Genomic DNA, 6,000 nt, shown 5'->3' with positions numbered 1-6,000 from the left:
GTCATCTATCATCTCTGATAAGGATCCACAATTTACTTTAAGATTTTAGGAGAAATTACATGAAGCGTTGGGTACCCAATTGAATTTTAGTATTGTCCGAGCAGGTAATCCAGATTTTGGAGGATATTGTAACACCCCTATACCAAACCATATTGCCAGGTCAAGATATTGGGATTCTATATTTTTTTCCGAAGCAACGACAGTCAAATTCTTTTGGTTATGAATACTTATTTAATCAATTTGATCAATTTAAGCTTTTGATATGCCTTAGTATTATTTCTGAGTCTTATACGATTTTATTATAGCCTTTAAAATAGTATAAATTAAGAGGAATAGGGACTAAAGTGAAGGTTCTCAAAATTTAGAAGTGACGTCGCGACATCGGGGTTCCTCGTCACAACGTCACAAACTAACTTACGTTGTCGTGATGTAGTTCCTTCGTCATCGCAATGAGAATCCTATTTCCCATGTTTTACCATATTTCAAATTTTTAACATCCAAGTCCTTTTTCAAAGATCAAATTTCAATCAATTCAACTCATTTCACATATCATTCACATTTACCCATTTTTAATATCAAGTCCGCATAATAACCATGATACTCAATCAAAGACAACAAAGCTATAAAAATTAACACAATTATCAAAGTTTTACAAATAAGTCCATTAGAAGACTTACACTTGCAAATACAATTTACTCTTTCTACATACCATAACTATTGCCACCATATACCAATCAATTTATTAATTAGGACTACCTTAATTAATTTTTTAATCATCACTCATTTAGTACCTTAACAATATATTTGACCTTCTCTTATGTATTAGCAAATCCATTATTTGCAACAACTTCTTAGCAATATCACTCTTCTATCATTTTTCCCTCCTCCTCTCCATTCCACTTCCTAAATGTTTATATGTGTGTGTGTGTGTATGAATCTTTGGCTCTTAACATATCATGCTTATATGTAACATTAATTAATGTTTCTCTAGTTACACACATACTCTTATCAAGGTTATACATTTAAGTGACAGACACTAATTTTTTTATATCTCGGTCTATAAAATTTGAAATAAAGATCCACTTGTTGCGTTTGAAACTAGACTCAATGAGATTTATACCATAAAAATTTAAGAATTTTTACTTAAGTCAATTAATATAGTTTTTCTTCAAATCTTCCTCTATTTTGTCGCTAGACACTCTAACCATTCTTTACTAAAAATAAATATCTTTCAAGACAAATATCATATTATGTTTCGTTTGTTTCCTTTAAAATAGACTCATTAATATTTTAGGCATATAAATTTCATCTCCTAAACATTTTTAAAATTTATAATGATTTTTCAAAGTTAGAACAAGGAACCAAATCATTCGACCTTTTCCCATAAAATATAGTATATCTCATAATCTAAAATTCTATTTCTTACACTATTTTTCTATGAAAACTAGAGTCAATAAAATTTAATTTTATGTTTTATTGAACCTCTAAATAGATATTCACAATTTTGGTGAAATTTCAAATTTGGACCACCGTTGTCGTTCGTAAATTGTTTTAATGCTAATTTTACTCTTTCATGGTTCTTTGTATTAACTTTTATTTAGACATACATAATCATTATACTTTTAATTATTGTCCAATTTAATCATTAAAACTCACTTATCATTAGCATATAGTTTTATCATAATTTTTCTTATTTCAATTATAAATTTTACAAGTTTGCAATTTAATCCCTAACATCATAAAAATTCATTATCTACCTTAACATCAATTTATAATCAATTCACTAACACTCAACATTCCATTTAACCTTCCTAACACAACACTTTATTTCATACATAAACTTTTCTACACTTTACAATTTAGTCCTTATTATAAAAATATTAAAGTAACTTGAAATTTTCCCACACATTCACTTTTTATATCACCACAATTTCATTGCACTTCATTTGTATTCTCTTTTCAACATTCAATTTCACATAACCTATTTTTTAATTTATAATTTAGTCCATTTTTCTACTACTTCAATATACCAATTTAATTTCCATACATAATATTTGCACATTCACAATTAATTCAACTAATTTAGCATACTCTATACTTGATTAAAATTAAATAAAAAAAATCTTGAAGTACTTATCTTGTCTATTTAATTTCCTCACTTTTCCACCACTTTCTCCATTTTCACTTCCAATTTCTTTCTTCCAAGATGATATTCTAACTTTCTAGTGTCTTTACTTCACTTCTCCTTTGGATGACTTTGGAAATTTTCAAAGCATTTGGGAGAAAAAGTGGGATTTCATGCTAAAAGACCAAATTGTATTGTAATGAAAATCCCGTTTCATGTCATAATTTCAATCTAATGGCCAAAATTTCTTCTCAATTTTCAATTTGATCCTATGGTCCATATTTTGCCAAAAATCATGATATTTTCTGATAATTATCTAATTTAAGAAATGACATTTTACCCTTCATATTTCTTTAAAATTTCATCCTTGATTCACTACTCTCTTTTGGTAAAATTGAAATTTAGTCCCTCATATTTTTTCATTTATTCAATTTGGTTCATGCATAGCAATTTCATGTCATAAGAAATTAGGTTATTTTCAATTTTAGTCCTTCAACTTTTTATTTTTATACCTTAACCCTTCAATTTTGAATAATTGATCTTGAACCTCAAAACCCTTTACATATTTACGATTTAATCCTTACTTTAATTTAGTTTATCGCAACATACTTTTCAATTTAACTTTCTTTGATACTCATCAACATTCTCTTTTATCACTTTCATTTTCTTATTTTATTTTATCGAGAAATTAATTGTACACTATCTCGATTTATAATTGCTTTTAAAAATAAAAATTTTAGGGTGTTACAAGTATGTTGAAAAGTTGCATTATTGAATTTGAAGGAAGTTGGGAGAGATATTTGCCATTAGTGAAGTTCAGTTATAATAATAGTTACCATACGAAGCATTATATGGACGAAAGTGTAGAACTCCTATTTGTTGGACTGAGTTGAGCGAGAATAAGTAGTCAGGTCGAACTTGATTAGGGCAACCTAAGAGAAAGTGAAGTTGATTAGAGATCGGCTAAAGGCAGCTTCGATAGACAGAAATTGTATGACGATTTAAAGAGAATGGATATTGAATATAATGTGGGAGAAAAAGTATTTTTGAAAGTCTCCTCATGGAAGAAAGTTCATCGATTTTGGAGGAAATAAAAGTTGAGCCCGAGATTTATAGGACCATATGAAATTTTGGAGCGTATTGGTCCAGTAGCTTACCGGTTGGCCTTACCATCTGAATTGGATAGGATTCATAATGTTTTTCGTGTGTCAATGTTGCGATGATATCAATTCGATCCTTCACATGTGGTTACACCAGAAAATATTGAAGTTTCAGCTGGATTTGACATGTGAAGAGGAATCGATTAAGATTCTTGTTGGAGAAGTTAAAGAGCTTAAAAATAAACGAGTTCCTTTAATAAAAGTGCTATAGAAACATCACAGCATTGAGAAGGAAACATGTGAAATTGAGGAGATAATAAGGCAACAATATCTGCAATTATTTGGTGTCGGGTAAATTTCGAGGACGAAATTTTATTTTAAGGGGGATAATGTAACATCCCTAACATTCCCCAAGAAGTGAACAATGTCAATTTGGGTTGACACGTGTTCAAAACTTTTAGAGTGGATAGAATAGAATTATTAATATTAGTGGGGAAGGTAATTGGATATTATAAGTAATTAAAAAAGACTTTTGAATTTAGGGGATTAATTTAAAGAATGGATTAGACTGTAAAAGAGTGAGAAGTGTTGGGTCAGAGTGTAAAGTTAGGAAATAGGGAAAAAACTAGATTAAATGAATACGAAAAAAGAGCAAGGACTTGGAATGTGATTTGTCCATTAAAATACAAAAGGAGTGTATGATATTGGAAGTAGATGGGCATTATACATGTGGCATGGAGATGATTGGAAATTTATTAATTTAATATTAAAAAAGAAAAAAAGACAAAGTCAACACTTTGTCATCATCATTTTCTTCTCACAAGCTTCTCTTCCACGTCTCTTTCTCGCTAACCTTGCCAAATTTTGTTTTTATTTCATTTTAGTCCTTTTTTCCATTTTTAACCTTTTCACCAAACTTAAACTCAAAAAATTCTTCATATAATGTTAGCAAAATTAAGAGGACAAATTCATAGTGAGCATATCATCTTGCAAACCTAGCTAATATCTATTTTTGGAGGAGAAAGAAAAAATGAAGAAAATTTAGGGATTTTGGAAAAGTTTAGGTAAGAATGATAAGTTTCTTTGAAAGGATATCATGTTTATTTCATCATAATACATGGAAATAGCATATGATTTTTTATTTTGATATTGAACATTGTATATGTGTTGTGTAATGAAGAGAATGAGAAGATGAGTGAACATCCAATTGGTGATAAAAGTAAAAGATAACAAAAGAGTGAAGGAAGGAAAAGGGATTATTTCAAGTAAGTTTTGTTGTAAGTATATCAAGAATTTTATTTTACCTACTTTAAACCCTAAATAAGAGTATGATAAATTGGTCTAGTAATATTCATGAAATATGTTTGTAGTTGAAAATGATGAAGTGTATTTTGGAAATTATTTGAAAGTAAGATGGTATTAAGATAATTAACGTAAAGTGTATGTGTAGTGAAATTGAGAAAATGACTAAATTGCAAAATGTGTAAAAATTGGATAGATGAATTAGATATTGACATGGAATAATTTAGTGAAAATGTTGAAAGTTGGCATAATAGATGTCAAGTGAAATTGATGATTGATTGATTCTATTTGGATAAGGACTAAATTGTAAAAATAATGAAATTTGAATTGATTTTTTTAATGAAGAAATGTAAATAAATTGTATAATTTAAGTGCCTAAGTAGACAAAAGGAGAACTAGTAGGATATAAATGGCATGTCATTAGGAAAGTGATTAAGCGCGCAAGTGATAGTGGCACTACAGTGCAAGTGAAAGCGGCACTATGATGTAAGTGTAATGGCACTTCGGTGCAAAGCGATATTCGCACATCCGTGCAAAGAATAGCGACACTTTGGTGCATCTTATCGAAAATTCCATATATCCTATTGTGTTTTATTAAGTCTCCATTTGGGAAATATAATTATAAGGTAAGTGAATGTAATGTGACATAGATAAGTAATTTGTAACTTGTCGAATTGGTATTTTAATATAACTATCATGGGAACAAAATTAGTGTAGGGAGGTTGAAAGTAATGATAGTAGTATACATATTTATATTTATATATATGTGTTGTGTAAAAAGTTAATTTCAATTGCATATTATAATTCTTGATATGTTTACTAAGCTCTCGTGAGCTTAATGCGTTTCTTTTCAAACACATAGGTAAAGACAGTTTTGAAGCTAAAAGGTGAAGATCATCTCGAACTCGTCTCATCACATCTCAAGCCTTGGTGGAAGTATGAATTTAAATTTTGGGCATTAGATTTGGCATGTACATAGAGTTTCATTGAGAATGTTATATATATTATCTAAAGGATGAAATTGCTGGATATTGATCTTCATTGTGAACTTTAAATTTTGGTTATGTATGAAGTAGTTTTAGGTGTTAAGGAGTAAAAATGTGTAGGTTTTGAGGTTGCAAGATAGAGGTCGCAACGTTGGATGTTTGAAGTCACAACAAGTGACTGCGTGTGCATAAAACAAACGATTTTATAAAGCAAATTTAAAGTGTGATTTTACTGCAAGCTACATGTTAGTTGTAATATTTATAGTGTTACAATGAAACATCGGAGTATTCCAATGATCAAACCCAAAGAAGTTAACAATTTAGCGATTTCTATTAAAAAATGCATGCAAGAAAGGAGTCTAACTAGCTACTTACTAATTGCTATAATACGACAAACCAATAATGAAGTTCATTAAAAATAATTACTTATCTAAGACAAAAAAAAACTAAATTGTAAATAACACAAATTACAAAACTACTAAATACA

This window comes from Gossypium raimondii, chromosome 3 (genome assembly GCF_025698545.1).
Source record: "Gossypium raimondii isolate GPD5lz chromosome 3, ASM2569854v1, whole genome shotgun sequence".
NCBI lineage: Eukaryota > Viridiplantae > Streptophyta > Magnoliopsida > Malvales > Malvaceae > Gossypium > Gossypium raimondii.
Note: the sequence above shows the minus strand (reverse complement) of the source record.